The sequence below is a fragment of the Falco biarmicus genome, chromosome 2 (assembly GCF_023638135.1).
Source record: "Falco biarmicus isolate bFalBia1 chromosome 2, bFalBia1.pri, whole genome shotgun sequence".
Taxonomy (NCBI): Eukaryota; Metazoa; Chordata; class Aves; order Falconiformes; family Falconidae; genus Falco; species Falco biarmicus.
In genome coordinates this window covers 121,071,896-121,093,987 of record NC_079289.1, presented here as the reverse complement: position 1 = coordinate 121,093,987, position 22,092 = coordinate 121,071,896, and the positions used below count along the sequence as shown (strand labels likewise).

At 51.4% G+C, this 22,092-nt stretch overlaps 1 long non-coding RNA gene across 4 annotated transcripts in view; it reads left to right on the top strand.

Moving 5' to 3' along the window:
- Positions 1-21,722, top strand: part of LOC130144198 (uncharacterized) — a 30,280-nt gene extending 8,558 nt beyond the window's left edge. Inside the window, exons 2-4 of one of the 4 annotated variants that reach the window (XR_008820041.1) lie at positions 11,016-11,095; positions 12,472-18,804; positions 20,826-21,722. This is a non-coding gene — a long non-coding RNA (uncharacterized LOC130144198). Of the gene's footprint in view, positions 1-5,624; positions 5,774-11,015; positions 11,096-12,471 lie in introns of those variants that run through there. The other 3 variants (XR_008820044.1, XR_008820043.1, XR_008820042.1) reach the window with 3 other exon arrangements.
- The last annotated feature ends 370 nt before the right edge of the window (positions 21,723-22,092 follow it).

Genomic DNA, 22,092 nt, shown 5'->3' with positions numbered 1-22,092 from the left:
AAGCCCTGCTCAGGAGCTGCGCTCCCCTGGCCAGTGCTGTCAGTTCTCAGGGCCTGTCTACTTGCTCTAAGCACTCGGTGAGATTGCGGGAATGATTCTGCCTATGTAAGTCATTAGTTTAACTAATATTGTATCTCTTTATTGTAAAAATGCTCTTTGAGGTCGATTAATGATGAGTGGGTGGAGATAAAATGAACTCTGGTTTTGCTGGTGAAACACCATTCCTTTAAAACTAAATATTTGTAATGTTAAAAAAAATGAACCCACTTAAAACAAACCTCTACTTCTTCCTGTGGGGAGACCATGTCTCCCACAGAAAGTTGGATTTTCTTTTCTTTTTTTTCTTTTTTTTTTTCTAAGCAATGTGTTCCCTCCACATCCCTATCTGCCTGCCCTTGTTCTCCATCTTAATAAAGTGCTAGCATCTTGGGTTGCCAGGATGTAGCCCAGTGACTTGTCCCTTCGAAACACATCAGGTGCATGACATAAGGTACAAAAGAGCTGTGACATTTCAGAGCGCGGGACGTAGCTTTCCACCTCTGCTTCCACAGCGCCACGGCAGTGCCAGTGCCTGTTACATCTTGCACGGCCGCTTGCACAATGGGCTGTCAGCTTAACAATAAATCTCAGCAAATGCTCGAGAAGCCCGTGTGGAAATCACTGGCTCTGTGAAGGAACGTGGCTGAGAGTGAGCGTGGTGCCTGGCTCTCCCCGGCTGCACCCCAGTGGGCAGGAGACAGCCATGGGTGTCCCAGGGGGATGGTGCCAAGGGTCCCTGCAGCCCCCAGCTGCCCAACGGACACCTTCCTTGGCCAGGGCTGTCAGAGACCTCGCAGCCTGCAGCAAGCCCGGAAAGAGCTTCCCTAGGTGTGGCTCCTGACTGTCATCTCCTTATCGGAAAGCCATGGGGAAATTGTGTTAGGCCCATTCTCTTGCTAAATAGAAGCTTGGCTTCCAAGTCTGTCAGCTGGGCTGGAAGGTCCTTTCCAAGCAGAGGTGCCTTGCGGGGGGAGGCAATGCAGAGAAACGCTGCAGCTCTTGCAGCCATCCTCACACCCCCTCTCTAATACCGCTGGCCTGGTTAGGTGCACTGCTTACTAACCCCTCGGTGGTGCCCGTGGCGGGGGGCAAGCAATTCCCACCCTGCTCTGGTAAGGTCGCAGCCGTGGTGCTCTGTTCTCTGCTCGTGTTAAAAGTCCACCTCTTGCTTTCTCTCCACAGGACACCTAACCAGAAAGAAGGCCTCACAAAACAGTTTTGGAAATACCTGGTCATTTTGATTGTATGATACACAAGGCTCTTGGAAAAGAAACCTGCTGGAGTTGGAGGACAGTGTAGGGTATCCGTTTCCGCCACCCCCTTGTGCCCCGTGGCTGGCCGGGGGAAGGCTGGGCTGCAGTGCTGAGGTTGATTGTTAAGCTGCAAATGTGGAGACTGGGCTGCTGAGCGGAAGATGGATGAATTTAAAAAAAAATATATATATCTGTGCCTGGCTGCAGCCCAATGCCTGCCTGCCTTGGCACCCTGGGCGCTGGGATGGGTGAGGAGCAGGAGGGGCACGTGTGGGGGGATATGTCTCGGCAGTGCGAGCAGCGTGGCCCCTGCCTGCACCGGTGGAAGCAGGTGGGAGGTGACATGAGCCTGGCAGCATGGCTCGGCTTGCTCTCCCCTGCCCTGCCAGCCCGTGGCCCTGGCTCTCCCCACTGATCTGCTCCCATTTCCCAGTCTCCCTGTTGCTTTTCTTTGCTTCCTGATGAGCTAAATATTGCTTGATGTAAGTGAAAGAGACTGGCAACAGTGGGGAAAGCAGAGGATTGTTCTTAAAAACCTTCTTTATATCTCTCTTTACTGCTCAGAGGAGCAGCAAGGCACCACCCGCATCCTAGGGCCATGCAGAAGCCCACCTGGGACACTGGCACCAGGAGGATGCTTGTACCAGGAAGATGCTCTCAGAGCCCAGGGTGCTCTCTGGTGACCCACCTCCCAGAACTGCTTGTGCAAATGTGCGTGCGCGTGCGTGGGGAGCGTTGGGGCCGAAGAGCAAACGCATGCTGTTTGCCCTGTGAGGGGAAGAGTATCGCCACACGCAGCCTCTCCTGCAGTTGTGTGCACAGGGATAAGGGTCTGCATGGTGAGGACCCAGTTTGGTGTTAACCATCATAGTGTCACGTTAGGGTCCCAGTGCCTGGTGCTGGGTTTTGGAAGAGCGACTCTGGGCACTATCAGAAGACATGCAAATGCATGTAGAGACAGCTCATGCACCCGGCAGGGAACAAGCCTTCCCTTAAGGTGGGGTGGGTGGGCCTGCTAGTTGTCTGGGCCTGAGAGGTAGGAAACACCCCAGCGTCAGTCCTGGCTCCAGAAGTCGGCAACACAACTGTGCTGGTAATTGCAAGCTGCGTGGGGACTTGTAACAGCCCTGCCCCATGCTGGGTCATCCCTGTCTGGGAGGAAAAGGATGTTGTTTTTCTGCAGTGGAGGAAGGGGAACTGTGATCTCGGATTTGGTCCACATCCATTTTCCAGTGTGAGGAGTAGTGCTGGCACAACTAGCTGGCAGGGAGGCGAGATGCCCCAACCCCTTTCTTGATGTTTCTTAACGCATCAGCTTTCACTGTCATGGCAGGAATGTGGAGAGGGAGACCTCTCCCAGGAGGAATCACACAAGGCAGGGGCAGCTCAGTCCCGGGGGGGTGCAGGGGCTCTGCCAGCTTCTCCCTCCCTCCGTGGGAAAGGCTGCCGAGGTTGCTGGGTGCCAGCAGCACCCTGTCCCGCAGGCGCTGGGCCCCTGGGCTCGTCTGCTTCCCTTGGCAGCAGTCCGTGTGACTCCTCCAGCGCCGTCCCCACGTCAGCTGCATGCAGCTTCTCGTGGCTGCCGGCGTGGGGGCCAGCAGTGCTAAATGGGGCTGTCGCGGGGTGGGACGCTGTGGCAAGCTGCCAGCCCCTGTTTGGGAAAATATCTGATTTCCCTGAAGGCCGTTTCTCTGAATGGAGCACCCTGCCCTTGGGAAGAGACCTGTCTCAGCCAAGGAGGGCTGGCACTGCCCCCCCGGGGTCCCAAGCACGGGTGCCTGCTTTTGCAGGCTGTGGGACGTCAGAAAGTGGTGGGAATGGACCCCAGCTCCAGCTCCTCTGGGGACATGGACTGAGGTGCTGGGTTTTGCCCCATCCGTCCTCTTGCCCAGTCCCATGGCTCGCCACCTCCTCAGCTCTGCCAGGTGTTCCATGGCCTCAGCAACTCTTCCCCTGTGTTTTTTTGTTTTGTGTTTTTTTAAGGGGTTATTTTAAACCTGGACCCCTTCACTGTCTGCTCATAGGTTTGGACAGCTCCTGCCGTTAGGAGAGCCGAGCCCTACAGCATGGGGGTAGATGAGCAGTAGTGCGTGGAGGAAGGCAAGAGGAGGGGAAAGCCTGCTACTGCGCTGCAGTTGCCCGCTCCCCAAATGGCACGGTGAGGGGCTTGTGTTGGGGATTGCTCGGCCCACCAAGGCTCAAGGAGCACTGCAGCTCTTTAACAAGCATGTATATGTAATATATGTCTATTTTATATATATAGTGTAATAAATTTATTTTTTTAAAGTACGTATATAACAAGCACAGCACACTCCGCTGGATCCAGGGGATGGTCTGAGATCTGCTCCCAATGTGGTGAAATCCTGAGAGTGCCCTGTGGCTCCGCTGGGATGCGCAGGGAGGTGAGGGCTTGGACTGGCTGCAGAGAGGTGTGGAGGGCTTTCCTCCTGCTCTGAGGGGTTACGGCAAGTGCAAGGGGTGAGCAAAGCTAGTCAGTTGTTGAGACAGGGCTATAATTAAAGCCTTCTGACCTCCTCGTCTTACCTAATTTCTCTTAAATCAAACCTGAAATCTACTTTCACTTTCCTTACCCAAGAATAAATGCAAAGTAATGCAATTAGGTTCAATGAAAAAACAAATAGCAGAAAACTGATCTGAGATAAGAATCTGATTTCATTTCCTGTAAAACGGTGGTCTTTCTGCTATGTCCTTGCCCTGGCAAAACTTCAGTTGCCAAGGGGACCTTTGCCTCATCCATCATTAAAAAATACCATTTATCTTTAATTTTAACTCCCCAAACCTCCAGCCAAGCAAATATTTAGCGTGTGCAAAGCTTGCACCAAGCAAACCGGGACAAATTCCCCAGCACTGTAATTATCCTCCACCACTGTTCCTTGCTCTCAAATAGCCAGGAAAGCCTTGCAGGGAAGCTGCGGCTCACTGGAGCCCTGAGGTGTTAGACAGGGCTGCTCTGGCCGCATTTCCCACAGCAAATCCTTCCTTTCTTCCCCAAGGACGGCACCCTGGCTTCAGTGCGGGAGCGTGGCTCCCCGAGCAGCGAGGGCTCCCCTGTGCTGGGGGGGGTGGGCATGAAGCCGGCCCGTGGCTCTCCCCCGCACCCCCGTGCCGAGGCCTGCCTGCAGTCTGCCCGGGCTGTACGTCCCAAAGCCACTGCTGCCTGCCAGGGCTAGGCACCCACCGGAGACCGGGGGCTCTCCGCAGCATACCTGCATGTCCTAGACACACACGGTGCTGGGACCTCGACTTCATGCCGCAGCCCTTCCCTGGGGGCTTTGGGAGGGAGGGGGAGAGGCTGTGTGAGGGCAGTGGGTGGATCGCTGGAGTTCTGCCCCAGCGCCCGGTGTCCAAAGCAGTGTTCCACGTGCAGATAAGAGTTATTTTATCCCCTGATTTCATGCATCTGGTCGTGCAGGGGAGACTTACCAGCATGCTCTACTGGAGGTGTTCCTAGGGATTGTCCTTGGTTTAGACCCAAGGGTAACGGAACTCGGCGGGGTACACCTTTCTCCTTCCGCTTGTACAAGGGGAAACAAGACGCTGCTGTGTGCAAGGACACGGCGGTTTGCTTAAAAGGCAGTTTTTGCCACACCGCCTAGAAAGCCCCCTTGATTTTTGTTTCCATTTTCCCGTTAAGCATTTACATTCAATTGTGGAGAATGTTTAACCTGCCACTCCAACCTTTTTAAAGTAGGGCAGGTAACCACAGTTTGCTCTGGTTAAAGCAGCACTGCCGGACTCGAGCCTCGTGTACACAGGTTGCTAGAAATAGCCTGTGCTATTTAGTTAGTGCTGGTGGGCAGCTCAGCCCCCCAGCTGCTTGCTCATGCCCCTCAGTGGCATGGGGGGGAGAATCTGAAGGGTAAAAGTGCAAAAAAAATTGTGGGCTGAGCTAAGGACAGTTTGACGGGCAAAGCCAAAGCGGCGTGCCCAAGCAGAGCCACCCGAGGAATCCCTTCCCCCTGCCACGGCAGGCAGGGGCTCAGCCCCCCCAGGGCAGCAGGGCTCAGCACGCGGGACGGGGCTGGGGAAGGCAAACGCCATCGCTCCCAGTGTGTCCCCGCTGCCTCCTCCTTCCCCTGGCTTTTATGGCTGAGCATGATGTCATATGGCATGGAATATCCCTCAGGTCAGTCGGGGTCAGCTGTGCCCCCTCCCAGCTTCTGGTGCCCCCCAGCCGGCTCATGGGCAGGGCAGACTGAGAAGCAGAAAAGCCTGTGATGCTGTGTGAGTGCTGCTCAGCAGTGCCGAAAACATCCCTCTGTCATCAACAGAGTGTTTTGGTCACAAATTCAAAACCTAGCCCCATGTGAGCTGCTATGAAGGAAATGCACTCTGTCCCAGCCAGAGCCTGTGCACCTGTTATTTCCAGTGAGGAGGGGCAGCAGTAAGTCAGAGCTTTTATCCTGGTGTTTTGTTACAAGGCCATTGTTCAAAGGACATGGGGTGGACGAGACTTGCAGGTAAAGCTAAAATCTTTTATTAGAACAGCTGTTACAGCTGCAAAAAATTAAGATGTTTTTTCGGGAACAGAGTCATTCTTTGCTTTGGGGCTGTAGGCATGAAAACTGGGGGTTTTTCCACCTGTACCAATTGGTTTAATAGAAGTCATAGGCTTGCAATTGTGCACTTGTAGCAGGTGACTGCCTCTGCTCCACTGAGGCCACGACAGGGCAAAAAGTATAAAAGTAGCACCTGAACAGGAGGAGTTGTGCAAGTATACAGCGAGAGCATAAATCAGGTCAAAGAAATGAACACATTAACCTGTCAAATTCAGTCAGTCAGCATGGCATGGAATCCAAAGTTCAGCTTTGTTCAGGTTTTTATTGCTCACTCGGGACCAGCAGTTCCAGTAACTTGCTGCTGTTTGGGTTTCTTTGGAGTGTGCATGTTAGCACTGCTGTTTCAAAGAAGCAATAAAACTTCAAAAACTGGACTTTGAGTTTACACTGTTTGTGCTCGGAAGCACAAATTTTTAAATGGAATTTGTCTTTATCACCTGGAAAGAGTGTGTGTGAGAGAGTGAGCAAGAGGGAGATCTTTACATATCTACATCATCTTGAATTTCAAAGGGCTGTACAAATCCTAGTCTTCCAAAATCTACTAAAATGCTGTGCTTTGCATATGATTATATGAAGCTCATTAGTAAGGGTACTAATGAGCCTCCACACACCCCAGGCAGATAAATGAGGTTCCAGAGTAAAACGATTTGCTTAAGGTCAGACTCCTGTAAGTTGACAACCGAGCTGGAAATAGAAACCATTGTTTCCCAGTCCCTCGTACCATATTCCCACGGACAGAATGTGTGTGTGTGTTTTTTTTTTTTTTAAGATGAAAACACTGCTGTTTGTTCATGCTGTTTCTCTTGTGCTTTCAATGTAAGCTTCACAAATGCAAATGTTCTGACCTAGAGCTATATAAGGCCTTCATTAAAAACCTCTCCACAATATCAGTCTTCATGCAATTGTATGAAGCAGAGTGGATAGCCCAATTTAACAATTCCCACGCCTCATAAAATAATTGGCCTAGTTTCTTTAAAGTGGGTTTAAGCCCTAACCCCCAGTGTGATCTAACACGGAAGCCACACTATTAATTGTTGATCTATCTTCTGCTATTAAGGCAGTGAGCTACTGGAAAGTGAGGGAAACGGCGTTTGTCTTTCATGCACCAATAGCCGGTTTTGCATGGTTTTTTATCTCTATTCTCAGGCTGCAATGGAGCACACTGACCTTCCTCCTCCCTTCTGCTTTGAGGAGCTGTAATAGGGCTAGGGACAAGCGCAGGGAGGTGCAGAACTGGTGCCGCACAAGAGAAGCCTCAGCGCTGGCGTCAAGGCTGTGCCCTGGGCACGAGCGGCCACCGGAATGCCCCGTGCCCACGTCCTGGAGAGAAACTGGGGACAATGCTCCTGCCCCGGGAACGGGACCGGCTGCATTAGGGACATGCCTAGAAACTGCCAGTGGCACCCTTCAGAGGGTACCGCAGCCTCGTGATGCGCGCTTTGCCTGGGGAGGGGGCATGCCCCCCCGCCATGCTTCCCCTTCTCCCCACAGCCGCCCCTCCCTGCCCCGCGTGGACAGACACCTTCTCCTCTCCTCCTCTTACTGCTGCAGTGTGACAGCTGCTGGTCTCACCAGCCATTTGGAGCAAGGCCAGTGAAAGGGGTTTTTGGCAATTCTAGGCTTGCAGGGAAGACTTGTGGCCCAGAAAAAAGATCTATACACACACACTTATATATGTATATGTACACACATATATATATATGCACACATACATATACATATGAGAGAGAAAGCAAGGGAGAGAGTCTGCCAACAAGCCTACCATGTGAGTGTGTGTGTGTATTTTTTTGGCAGGGAACAAGTGACTTTCTGCCTACACATTTTATACTGTTTCTGTCTACTCCTTTCACCCTGAGCCCCGTTAGTCTGGAACGGCTGGGAACATGAGACCCCTGCGGGACGGCAGTGCCGAGGAAGCCGCTGGGACTGGTGGCCCCGGGTTACCCATGGGTGGCTGCAGCGGCACACGTGGCGCAGCTCATCCCTCCCTGGGCAGATGTTGTTTTCTCCACCGGCGCTTGAGCCAGCATGGGTAACGCTGGCAAGTGGAGCGCGGTAAACAAAAGCAAACGGTTTACTTCTTGTATAAACCAAACAGATGAATGCTCATTCTACTTATCTCAGCAGGGCTGAATCAAATGATGGCCACACCGTTCAAATACCTCCTCACCTTGATTAAAATCGGGGCTTTTCTGTAGGTTATCTGAAAACAGACTGCTTTTTCAATGTGCTGAGACAATGGCAATAAAAGCTGTAAAACTGTTCTGCTGGCAGTAGCCCATTGTAAACAGCAAGCTACCGGGCTTAATGAGGCAATTCTGTACCATCGCTTTTAATAACTGAATGTTTGTCTCCCGGCTATTCAGGTGGGCTATTACTGGTATTTAATATTACTAGCGGTGGTGTTATATATTCTGCGCCAGCACTGGCAAGGAGCAAGGCGATTCTTCCAGATAACAAACCTGCAATAGCATTTTTCTGGATTTAACTGAGAGAAAGGCCGGGCAAAGCCACTGCATGCTTGTATTTAGCTTTTCCTTTTCCTTGCAGATGTTATTTCAGACATTGAAAGAGTTAAATGAAACAATTACAGGCACAAGCATGTTGATTCTAGCTTCTGTTATGGCAAACATGAAAATGTATTGACCTAAAAGGTAAATGTTGATTGAAGCAAAAAATTGACGTCAATATAAACTCCAAAGCACTCTATATCTTGATGTTTGGCACACAAACACCATGCCGTATATACAGTGTGAAATACTTAGGTTTGTTTTAATTAGAAAGATGATAATCTGGTGATTGTGGTTCTCATTTCAAGTGTAACAATTTACGGCATGACTAATTCTGCTGAAAAAGCCAAAATTGTCAGCGACGACCTGGAGAGCTGAGCAAACTGCCAAATGACGGCAATTTATTCTATTGATGACATCGATGGGTTTTTCAGAGAAGACTGTGTGCGCTATGTTGACTGCCCAGATTTTCGGAGTGATTTTTTTTTCTGACTGGCGTGTTTTGTGCCAGTGTTTCCTCTCCACCTCGAAACCTGCTGATGGAGATCAGTTTGTGGCTGAAGCTGTAGACGTTTGGTCTCAGCACCATCCCTCCCACCCCTGTAGATGTGCCGGTGCTGGTTTGGGCTTCTCCCCCTCCTCTTGCCGCAGCTGGGCCCCTCGTGCCGGTTACCCCACTGTCATCAGCCTTTCTTTGCATAAGGCAGTGGGCCTGAGCTTGTGTTTTCCTCTGTCCCCAGTTTTCCAGGGCACTGGATTACCTCCCAAGAGTTAAGCATCTCTGGGCAAGCTGGCCCGCTGAGGAGGGGGTGGCAGCAGGGTTCAATCCTTCTGACTCCCTGTGGGTGCCCCAGACGGGTCCACCGGCGCCGACTGGTGGGTCCAACGATGAGGATTCAGCTATGAGCGAAATGAGGATAAATTCCATTTTACCTCCCCAGTAGAAGCCCCACTTGCCGAGCACGGAGATGGGTCATGGCTGGCAGCAATGGGCTGTGTGAGTAACTCTTGGCTCCCAAAGATGAGGGATGGAGCCAGTGCCAGACGGCGGAGGCAGATACCAGTGCTGGGCTGGAGCCTGGGGACGCGGGCGTACTGAGACTGGAGATGGCCTCGAGCGGGCTGATCGCCTGGGGGATGTGAGGGTGGAGCAGGAGGGGGTGGCGTGCCTGCAGCTCTGCTAGCGGCCATGCTTGAGTAAATGATGATTAGGATTAGACTTGAAAATCTCCAGAGGAGCCCTTGGGAAAGTGCTAATTGTGATGCACAGGGCTTCCCCCCACCTGCACTGCACGGTGTGCAGCCCCCCCCCAGGGCCCTGGCTGCCCCTCCGGCAGGGATGTCTCTCCAGCTGTCAAACCTGCATGTTCAGCGCTGTGCCTGGCCCTGCCGCGGAGCCTGCTGCCGAGCCGCAGCATCCCAAAGCCTCACGCACGGGCTTCAGCTTCCCTCTGCCTCTGAACTGGCTGGGGCTCGCAGCTCCTGTGAGCCCCCCGTGCAGGCAGCCTCGGTGCGTGTGTCCTCCCAAGCAGCACCCAGGAAAAGAAAGACCAGGTGCAAGGTGAAGAAACCCCACAGGTGTTTCTGGGTTGCTTAAGACAGACCTGACCTCAGACATACAGGCTCGTGTTTTTTCCCATTCTTTCTGCCTCAGCCCAGTGTATACGCAGAGATGGGCTGGTTTCACGGAGAGGGCTGGTCTCGCCCACCCAGTGCTAACCCAGGGCTTCGGGCAGTGACCGGCTCCGAAGGCACTTGGAGCAGAGCTTTCCCCCTCTGTTTTAGGGTATCCCCATGTCCCTCTTTCAAGCATCTTTTTTCCCCTTTCAGAAACTCTAATGCAGGGGTCCTCAAACTACGGCCTGCGGGCCGGATACGGCCCCCCAGGGTCCTCAATCCGCCCCCCCCCCCCGTATTTACAGACCCCCCCCTGCCCCGCCCCCGCCGGGGGTTGGGGGGGGAAACCAAGCAGCCGCAGATGACGTCCTGCCACTTCATCCGCGCGCCGGCCCCCTGGTTAAAAAGTTTGAGGACCCCTGATCTAAAGGGAAGAAACTTTGATTAGGGTTACTAAATCATATATAAAAGAGGACATCCACAAGCTGCAGCCTGGCTCTGGCGGTTCATGTTTTAAGAAAGAGGTTACTGACTGGGGACCTGAAGCGTTCCCCATTTTCATAACTCAGTGACATTAAAAACACAGCGTGTGTCTGTAGATTTCCTTGGAAAATGCTCAGGGACTTAACGAAGAATTAAGCACATCATTTACTCATTTTCCTTGAGCCTTGATAGATAACCTGCAGCTTTTTCTGTTAAAGCAGGAATACCTGGGTTTTTTTCGAAGTATTTTCAAGCATTTGAGCTATGTGGTAAAGCAAGGTCTCCAACAAGTATTTGTTTGTTTTGTAGGGCTTTTTCTCTGTTAGCTCTGCTTCCTTCGGGGAGCACCGTGGTGGATGGGACTGGTGCTTAATAGCAAGAGCCAGCTGGGGAATCCCACCGCCTCCCCCCTGGGGAAGAGCGAGAAGGACATCCAAGTCAAGAAAGAAGCAAAACAGAGAAGTTGCATTTTTCCTTTTCTTCCAGGTGACTTAAACGCAACGTGTTTTTGTGGCACTAATCTGTTGTTTCAGGCCACTGCACATGTACATGGGTCCAGAGGGGACCGAAATCTGCAGCTTCAGGGGAAGTGGCGTAGTCCGTGGTAACCCAGGTAGGTGATGTGGCAACACAGGGTGAGGGAAATGGGAGGGCTTGGCTTCACACCTGCTGCATCTCTCATATGAGGACTGAACATCCAGTTTATTAAGAAATTGTGGTGGTATATTATTATAATTTTCTAGTGTTGTGAAAGCAGAAATTGGGTCTCCTGCATTTTAATGACGAGTCCTTTGTGACAGCTTTTGTGTTTAATATTGCAAGGTAAAGAGCATTTAGAGGCAATGGAAGGAGGTGCTTTAATGATAGAATCATAGAAGCATTTAGGTTGGAAAAGACCTTTGAGATCATCAAGTCCAGCCATGAAATACAAAGCAGCTGAGAATGAAAGGGTCCTTAGCCGAGGTGTAGCTTTTGCTGTGCCAGCCGGGTCACCAGGCACAAGCTGGTCCTGGGGACGGGTGGCCTTGCCCCCTAGCCGTGGCTGGGCTCAGAGCTCAGGATGCAGCATGCGCCCCGCGGGTCGCCTGTGTCTGGCCGTGCAAGTTTATCTCGGTCACTGAGGGCACCTATTGCCCTCTGACTCACCCACAGAGACACAGCCCGCGGAGGGACGGGAGCTTTTCAAGGCAGTCACTCTTCAGATCAAAACTGCACTTGAAGAGCCGGGTCCATCCTGCCAATAAGCGCGGGAGCACTGTGCTGGTGCTGCTTCCTCTTACAGCTGGTGTCAGGGTGTTCTGTCAGCGGCGGAGCCTGGCGAGAGCCGCACTGCCCAGCCTGCTTGCCGCAGCTTACCACTAAACCAAGGTTTCACATAGTTTGTGAATTACTAAGAGGTGATTCATCCTTCTCTTGGTAGGTGGGTGATGTTTCTGTTGCTAGACTGGGCATTTCCCTGCCTTCAGTGCTGAGGCGACCTGGAACACATCTTTCTCAGGGCTCCTCTTTCCCTACGCTCCAGGCACGTAGGGAATCTGGATGTCCCCAGCTACAGCAGCGCAGGCTGGGAAGGATGGTGGGGAGCAGTGTGGCACTGTGTTCTGCGTCCCCTCTGATCTGGCTTTCTAGAGGTTCAGGGACCTCCTGCTCTAGTTCTGACACAGCCCCAGGCTCGGGGCTTCTGCTCTGTCGGCGTGCCTTCCTCTTCCCGTTTTTTCAGGAAAAACTCAGCAAAGCTGCCATGTACAGGTCAGCTAGAGGCTTCGGAAAGATGCGTCAGAAATCATAGCTGGCAGGCCATTTGGTCATGTTGCAATGTTGGCTCTGCTAATGGCTGCACATCGCAGCTGGAGTGCCGGGATGACTTGGATGGAGATGAAATCCCGCGTAGCTGGGGTGAATCACGGGCTGCAGAAGCTGCGTGAGCTGCAGCTGTGTCTTGCAGGGCGAGCCTGCATTTTGAGTGACTCACATGTTATCTTGTCCCAGGTTCTTTCCATGCTGTCAAAATCCGTGCTGCTGGACGATCATGCAGATATCAGAGAGCAGCAGATGGTTTGACCTTATTCTCCTGTTTTGAAGCAAATTGGTGCCTTTTACAAATTCTTGCCCTGGTTAAGTCTAGCTCATTTCTGCCCATTCAGAATAAATCTTTAGTGGCCTTAGGAGCCTGGGCACTTGTAACATCCATTTACAAAACTGATATCCAGTGTCTGCATGTGCAGCTGGACAGCTTGTGGGATCTGGCCGGGGTAAAAAAACCCCTCGTGTGAATTACGAATAAATGCTGTCTGTGCTCTGTGGTGGATGCTGCTGTCAGCTCTCCATCTGAAATAACATGCAATCATGTAAGTATTGGGATTCTGCATAGCAGCTGGAAGGGCAAAGAAACCAAGAGACGGTAACGTTATTGTGCAATACATAAATCCAAGCTATACCAATATCCTGGGTAATGTGAGTGTTATATACACTTACACACAGATATGTGTGTATCTATATAGTTAATTCCTGAGGTGGAGCTGCTACTGTGTGTGACGTGCTGCTTGATAAACTTTTTGGACAGAAGTGGAAGACACTGCTCTTTCATTTGCACATAAAATATAATGATTTTAACTTAGCTCTTTGCGTTTGCTCCCCTGAAGACATAGTGTGCTATTTTTGGTTATTTTTTTGTATTGACATGGTTTTTTTTGCTGTTTCTTGCATTGACTTGTTTTTTTCCATATCAGCATAGAAACTTCTGGCATAGCTGTGCATCTGGTTTTCTTGGGAAATAAGGACTGCTGGCAAATGCACAACTCCAACTCTACCAAGGCAGTCATGCCAGTAGAGAAAGGGTGGTGGTGGGTGCTGCTCGGGGAGGCAGAGCTGGGCACCAGCGCGGGGCTGCCCGGGGGAGCCCACCTTTTGGCACAGCTCAGCCTGGGGGCTGCGGCCACTCGCAGGGAGGGTTTGGGTTTCACCCTGCCACAGGGGTGCTGGGTGGGCTCCTGTTCCTGCTTCCGGGCATCGCCGGACCCTGCTTCTCACTGGGGGAGCCCCGAGGTGCTGGCTGCCTGTGGCGGGGGTCCCCAGCAGCCTCCATCTGGCCCAGCCCCACACTGACGTGGGAAACTGGAATGGTGGGTAGTGGGTATGTCTTAACACCCTGCTGGCCTCTTTCACTCCCACTGCCTCCTTGAGGCCAGAAGCCATGAAAATGAAATTGGTAAGAAGCAATTGCTGATGGGCTCTTCGGTACCAGCAGGCAACCTTACCTAGCAGAAGGGGCGGCACCAAATGCTCGCGGGTACTCCACTTGTTTCAAGCTAACCAGTTGCTCTACATCCCTCCCCCATCTTCTTTTTTTCCAGTTTGAGACATTTTTTTGTGATTAGAGACTTCCTTTCCCCTGAATTTTACGCACTTCTGCATTTCTGGCAGGGCTTAATTCCCAACCAAGATACATTTTGCTAACAGCTTGTAACCCTGGAATGGAAAATAAGTTTTTCACATGGAAAAATATTTGCCCAGAATGACCTTAGTTTTAGGCTTAGAACAAGGAACCAGAACAAGAGAAAGTACGCAAAAGCTTTGGGAGCACATGATCACCCATCTCCCTTGACAATTTGCTTGAACTGAGTGAAAAAGGATTTGTTCCTTATGGAAAGCAGAAATGTTGGATACTTGAAGGGGCACAGTCCACGTGCTGCTGCTTGTGAGACCAAACCACCCTGTGTATAAAAAGACAAGATGCCGAGGATGTCTTGACTAGTAAAATCCAGACGGCTGGAAACCTCTTCTGAAAATCTCTGGGGATGTATGCAGAACAAAAATAAAAATATCTGTGCTGGTCTGGAAATGCACACACAATGTCTGGTTTGTATTTCTTAACAGGGGTTTACCTTTGCATCAAGTGGACTTCGTCACTCGCTGCTGAAGAGATCTTCCTAACAGGCATGCGCTTCCCCGTATCAGCCCAGGGTAAGCCTTCCCCTTCAGTGCAGACCTCTCCGCACTGGGACAGGCATTCTCTGGTTGATGTATGTGCCTTGATTGTGACCCCAAGGGTGTGCACTGTGTTCCCCAGCATGATGGCAGGGCTGCAGTGAGTGTCAGTCTTACCGCTTGCTTTGAATTAGCTTTTATTGCTTTGGAATAGCTTTCGTCGTGTTACTTTACTACAGGGGTGGACACGTGGTACCTTGTGAGACTGGGTTTGCAGGTGAGTGCTACCATTAACCTGCATAGTTTTTCTTTTGATGGTAAGGTATGTAGCTTTATACCCTGAGTTCTCCAAACATGGGCTTTTGTGACGGGAAAAGAACAGCAGTGATGCAAGGTCCTCTCAAGAAAGGCACTAACAGCTTAGTCCAACAGCTCCCTATTCTCTTCCCTTCCTCTGCTCTCTCTAAAGCTTCCACATGCGGCACAGAACTGTGTTTTGCACCCTTACAAGCATCCTGTCCCTCTGCTGAAGCACATATGCACTTGCACTCCATGGATGATCAAGCCTGGCTGCACCCTGGCTATTCGCTATGGGTGTGCCGCCTTTTGGAACAGGGTCTGGATGTTATGACAATATAACTCGGCGATAGCAAAGTAATGAAAACAAATAGTTAGTCTTCACATTCTGGCTCTTGGAAGAGGGATATGCCTAACAGCGGGAAGTCAGGGTTTACCTACAAACAGGTGGAACCCAAACCACAGTAGGTGTGAGCTCCACTCGGCTCCAGACTGTTACATCAGCAATCCACAGAAAACATCTAAGGGTTTTAAGTAAGACGGTTCTAGAAATAGTATGTGTGCATTAGTAACAATTATTTTTTTTCTGGGAGTGATTAATAGAAAATGGTAGCGGTGCTAAGTAGTTGGTCTCCCTTCCAGCTCTGTAGTATTTGTATTCCTTTGCCTTGCTTATTGCTTTATGAGGATTTTTTCCCCCTGCTTTTGTTTGTAAACAAGGCAGCAGATGCCAGGACCTAAAACCTCTTAGAGATCTAATCCAAAAGCCGTGAAAGTTGGTGATTAGCTTGCTTATGAGAACCAACTAACAAGCTAATAGCCAGGCATTATTTTCTGACCTGAAACAGAGGTTGGGTAACTCTTCCACACCTTTACAGCAGTAAACTTGGCTATATTTTTGTAATCCATATGGACTGGATAGTTGACCCTTTGCTCCCTCTCTCCTACCAAAGTGTTTCTGAGTGGTAATGGTGTATAATTTTTAATGAGAAACTGTGGATTTGGAGTGAAAGAAATTTTACATGAACTGCAGTTGGTCCCCCAGTCAACTTTTGACCTTTTTTTTTGTTGAGGGGAAACCTCAGCAGTATCTGCAGAGCACTGGTTTGTCGATTCTACTGCATGCAGCCTGCTGAGAGCCGCTGTGCTTAGCCTGCCTCGCCTGCTCGCAGGCCTCCCATGTCCTTGGTGCCCAGCCGTGCCCCTGCCCCTGCTGTGGCAGCTCGCTGCCGCACTAAAAGTCTAAAATCCTCTGAGTGTCTCCCCTGCCCCTCCCCGATTGAGATGGCGAATGCTGGTTTGGTCTATCCAAGTCTCTCCGAAAGGAGATCTGGTGGTAATGGCAGCAATAGTATCTTTTCCTTCTTTGTTTTCTAAATTGGACAAAAAATTACCATGATTTGAAAATACTTGCTTCTTTGGTAGGGCTAAAACTGGGGTCTGCAGGTTTGTAAGAGGCCAACAGCATCTCCTGGTTGCTGACACATCTACCTGCTGTTTCGGAAATGAATAGCTGAGAGCTGCTGAGCCAGGGGGACACCACATCTCACAGATGGTGTTCGGATCAGCCAGCTTGCGACACGCGATAGAAATGTTTCTCTTTGGATCTAGGGTAACCATGAAAATGTCTCATTATAGAAAATGTCAAGGCATTTTCCATAATGGCCCCAATTTTGCCATGTTATTGCTCTTCCTGCTTCAAGAAAAGGCTTTTTGGCAAGTTCGATTAGCGCGGTGCTACAAGTCAAGCCGGCTGAAGGAGCATCTCCTGTGTTATGGTTTGTACTGGCCAACGCGTGCGTTGGCGGGCGGTGGGCATGTCCCCTGTTGCGGGGTTAGCTGTCGGTATAACCCTTCAGCCATGGAATTCCTACTGTAGCCCCCCCTTTGCACGCTGGCGGGACGTGAGTTGGAGTGGCACCTCCTTCCGCGTGGCCCCAACGCCACCCTGAGCAGCTCGGTGCGTCGGGAGCCGTTCTCCCCCGCCAGCCCGGCCGCTCTTACGTGACTCGGCAGAGTTCACCGCAAAGCCTCGGTGTTGACATCAGAAATACGACAGCTCTCATCCGGCCGCAGCCATTTCCAAAAGCCCTGGCCGGTGGCCCGAGTTACCTGAAGCAGTTACTAATTAATTGGTGATGACGCAAATGCTGGGTCCGATTTCAGCCGGCTCCCAGGCAGGAACGACCTGCTCAACTGTTATTGCTTCCCGTATCCTGGTGGCAGGCAGGCTGCAAATTCTCCAGGTGCTGCGCTCCTGCCATAGCTGGGTCATACTGGAAGGTGCATTTCATTTCTTTCGGAGGGAAATATCTCTTTCCTGTGGCCTTTGCTCTGATTTAAACCTGTGGGATTTTTTTTTTTTTTTACCCCACCCCTAATTATATGTAGAAACCGTTCCTGGTGCCTGCCTGAGCATCATTTCACATATGCTCACACCACACACTTTTGTTATTATCCAAAACTGTCAAAAACCATAATCAGTGGCTTAGACGCTCTCCTTTGCACCCACAGCCCAACTTTCCTGGAGCAGGCACATCATACAGGACTGTTTCCCCATGGCTTGTGCGCTACCCCATTGACCTCATTAAACTGGAGCTGTCCTCTGCACCGCTGGTAATGCTTGTGGAAAACTGCTGTAACAGCTGCTCAATAGCACTTGAGGCACTTTTATATGTCTTTATTTACGTTTTCACTTCTGATTTGATCATTATAGCAAATGCCATGTGATGTGATTTATGCAATGGTCAGAGCGTAAGATCTGTTCTGGGGATTAGTGGTGGGAAGCCCTTGACCACAGCCCTGGCCTCCTGCCCAGCCTGATTCTGTCATGTGGAGTTGGTGGCTCTGCCTCCGTCTCCCTGTGTAAGATGGGATAGTAATGGGGGGACTGCAACGCTTAGGGGTCTATCAGCCTAGTCTCACCTGCCATTCAATTCCTATGAGTAGTGGGAGAGAAGCGAGGCAGAAACACGGAGCAGAGGCTGCTGAGGTCCCCTGGGAACAGGTGGTGCAGCTTCTGCAGCAGTCGTCTTGCTCCGGTTGGTCTCTCGGGGGAGAGGTTCAGGCTGAGTGAGCAGCTGTGGTAGATACCGTCTGTACATGACCCTGAGAATATTTTCTGCATGGCTTTGTCACTTGTATGGTTTTTCAGTTCTGTCTAAGCTTTTTGCAAAACAAGTGAAGTGGAGCGAAAAGAGAAAAAAAAGCTCCTTGTTTTTAATGGTAATGTTTAAAAATAATATAAAACTGCCTTCAGTGGCCAAACCACAGAAATTGCCATGCAGATCCAAGAGCAGGTGTGCCTCCTGGAGCTACTGGAACAGCATCAGAAACCTGCTGGATCTCCAGTAGAAAGTGTCCTCTTAATTCTGGGTCAAATTCTGCTCCAAATGCGGTTGAGAGCAAAACTCCTATTTACTTTAATGCTTGCTGGCTTTCATCTATTGTTTTTGGAATAAACTGAGATCAGACGTGAGAAGTGCAAAGTACATATGTTAGGGCAGGAGGAAGCCAGCGATGTGCTGGGAGAGGATGGGAATGAACCAGTTGGTATGTCCAGGTCCTTGGGGTGAGACCTTTCAGGAGTGTACCACAGTGAAGGATACCCCTGGTCTTTCGGCATGAGGTTATGGTTTTCCATTCTTGCTTAACACTTTTCTAAATTCCACCCACAGCCCTCCCGGAGGCGGCAGCCAAACGCCCACGTTGCACTCGGCCGTGGCCCACCCCAGCAGGTCAGGTCCGTGGGCTTTTGTGTTGCTCCCTCCAGCCAAGCCGGTGGGTCTGGGGGAGCCACCCCGGTGCCCACCTTGTGAACGTGACCGGCCTGGCAACATGGCTCCGTGCCTGGCACCAGCAGCGGCGGTCCCGCTGCATTAACAGGCATCCCTCCACATGCATGGGTAGGTGTTTGTGCTTAGCTGGCTTCAGGGACTTGAAGCTCCATCAAAAAACATATTTACCTTCTTCAGTTTGGGACGTGCAGAATTTCAGCCATTTTTTGTGCTGTGGAAGTCATCCCATCCCTTCAGGAGCGGCAGGCTGGCTGGGCTGAACACATTCCTGTATGGTGATGGAAGCAGGGGGAGAAAGCAGGTAAGTTGTGTGCACAGGTTACTAAAGGATGTATTTCTTAATTCAATTTCCTAAGCGTACAGCCAGCCCAGTTTTTGGGTCAGTGTGGCTGTGAGGTGGTAGGTCATGGTTAACACTAATGTCCAAACAGATTCAGACCTTACACCACTCTCCTCCTCTCTATTTGTACCCCTTGCAAACTTCACAAATAATTGACCTATTATTCAGTGGGAGAGCTGCTTGCCCGCCCACTTTCCTCCCCCTTATTTCCCAAAACATTGCCTTTCACTTAAAGCCTTCCAAAACATTTCAAACTTGATACACCAGAGTTCTGAGCACCCTGGCCCTGATTCAGCAGAGCATTTAAACGTAGGAATAACTTCATTTGAAGTCAATGCAATTATTTGCATGCTTCAGTTGCTATGGAGTGAATTGCTCCATATTCAATAGGGTGGAGGCCATCGAGCCCTTGCCTGGCTGTGCTGCTCGGGTCGTGGGATGGGGAGGAAAGCTCGGGCAGCTCCTTCCAGCCCTCACGCTGCCACAGGACACAGGGAAGCAGCAGCTAGAAAGGCTAGTTCTGGGCAGGACGGGGTTGTGGTTCCCCAGTGCTGCATTGTAAAAGGCTTGTTTTCATTGTATTCTTATCAGAGCTTGGGAGATTATTCTTATCAGCGCCTGTAACATTTTTTATCAGCTTGAAAGATGATTCTTTTATACCAGGGCAGCTGTGAGCCTCTTGAGGCCCTTCCCCTTTATTTACCTCTCTGCTGCACTGCTCTGCCTCTCTCCCATCAGCGTTTGCCCTTTGATATGAAAGCTCGGAGAAGACTGACATTTAAACACCTAACACCAGGCTGGAGCTGTTTTACAGTGTCAGATGCCTGGATGTGTGATTTAGAGCACAGTCTCTTAGTTCCCAAGTGAAAACATGGCTCAAGTAGGGCTCCAATGCCTGTTTTAGGAGCTTTAGCCCAGTGGTGCTCATTTCTGACATCCCAGGCTGGTGGTAGAACAGATTGGTATGCAGCCATGATGTTATGTGCGCTACCTCAGGCTGCTAGTTTGTGGTCAGGGATGAGCTGAGCAGCTCTTTGGGACAGGAACATGCTTCTATTAGGTGTGGAGTCCAGAGTAAGACTGGAGCTCCTGAATCCTCCTGGAAACAAGCAATTTATAAATAACAACAACAACAATAATAAACAATACTTATTGCCATCATCATCATCGTTGTAGTTCTGTTTCATCTTCTGGGTCAAAACCCCCAACTTGACCAATATCCACGTACTTGTATTTCAGTGTCCTCGTCTGGAAACCTTGGCAGAGCCCTAGCCCAGTCCTCCATGGAGGAGTGGTGATGGGATGGCATCAGCAGATGCTCCGGGCCATGGTGATGGGGTGGCATCAGCAGAAGCTCTGGGCCTTTTGCAAAGACTGCCTGTGTTGCCAGCAGGTTACCTTCGCTGCGAGCAATGCGAGAGACTCCATAGGATAGCTTTTGCTGTGCCTGTTAGTGTAAGAGGTACATGTGTATCATCCTAAAGGTGAGACCACAGCCTCAGAGCTGCCAGACAGGGATTTGGGCTGCAAAAGGTCTCCCAAAGTGGGCCCCAGAGGCCCCCATGTGAAACACCCAGTGCAAGCACTGGAAGAACAACTACATCTGCACCAGCCACCAGCGCAGGGCCAACACAGGCTCAGGAACGTGTCCCCTGGGCAGCCACCCCGCCTGGCTGCCCGTGTGCTGAGCCCAGCCCTGGCTCCCAGGGTGGGCAGTGGGTCTGCCTCCGCGGGGGCTGTCCTCCTGGGCAACAGTGACAGTCCCCGGTTGCTGGCCAGGGGGCAGGAAGGCTGGCAGCGGGGCACAAGCCGTGCTGTGACACTTGGCTCTGGACCTGGACCCTTTTTCTTCCTGTCTTAACAACAGTCAGAGACCAGCCTTGGTCGTTCATGTTTGCAGTGTAAGAGAGTCCCAAGAAAATTGGTGAATGCTCGATATTTTTTATTTTCTCACTCTCCTCCGTTTGTTTCCCCACTAACAGCCTGTGCATGGGGATCTGCCCAGTTTTGCTGGTGCTGCTGAGATAGCAGGGGTGGCTGAGCGAGCATCCCGGCACGAGGCACATAGCCATCTCCACACGCCACGGCAGCCGGGAGGGTCAGAGACATCTCTGTCAGCAGCAAAACGCCCTTCTGCTCCTTCCCTCTCACTCCGTGTTCTACTGTGCCACAACCAGAAAAGGAGCAAAAAAAGTGTCGTGGTGAAGCAACTGGCCGGGAGAAGGAAAGGAAACACCAGAAAACCACCGAAGGGAGTTGTCTGGAAATAACCGGTTGTGTTCCTGTCCAGCATTTTCAGCAGATAGATAAAAATTGGAGCTCATTTCATACCAGAAACTGGATGAGTGAAGAGAATGCAAGGCACACGTGCAAGGAGCCAGGTCAAAGCTCTGCCTTGGCTTGGTGTCCTGCCCCAACAGCGGCTGCGGCACTGGGATGGTGAGGTCGAGCTTTCTCCCCCAGCACATTCGGCTCGAGGGGAGCAGCCTGCACCCCACTGCTGCCCTGCCATGCTCCCAGTGCTGCAGCTTGGCACCAGTGCAGAACACCCTGGTGGGGTGTGCGGAGCGTCCCTGTGGGGCACATGGAGCATCCTGGCGGGGCATGTAGAGCACAGGATCATGCCCCAGGGGTGGGCAGCACTGACCCTGGGCACAGGCAGTGGGGCAGACATGTGAGCACATCTCTTTCAGCTGGGGCCAGCCATAGCCGCCTCAGCAGCAAGGCCCTGCACGTGTTTTTGGAAGCGCTTCGAGACTGTTTCTCCCGAGGGCTGTTGGTGTCTGGGCACAACGCAGGCAATAAAACCCAATGGCAGCAGTGCCGCTGGGCCCTCGTGTGTGGCTCCCTCTCCACTGGCAGATGCAGCCTGAATTTAAGTTGCCTAACCCTCCCCATATGTTTCCTGGTTTTGGCAATTTTTAACTCCACCAGACTCCACCAGCCTCCACCGGGGAGAGATGCCCAATGGGTTCCCTCTGCCTCCCTCTCCCCGCAGGGCGCCCGTCCGCAGATGGCAAAAACACACTGGTGAGTCCCACAGAGCCGTGCCAGCTTCTGCAAATGGGGTCACGGCGGCTGCACTGGGTTCGTTTCACCCATATCTGCTCCCTTGCATCCTGCAACTCAGGGTTCCAGCTGCCGAGGAGCCTCTGCCGCCTGCCCGGCTGTGCCTGTCGGGAGGGAGCTGCGCTGGCCCCCGGCGCTGTGGTGAAAACCTTTGGGGTTGTGGCTGGAAAACTCCCCTCG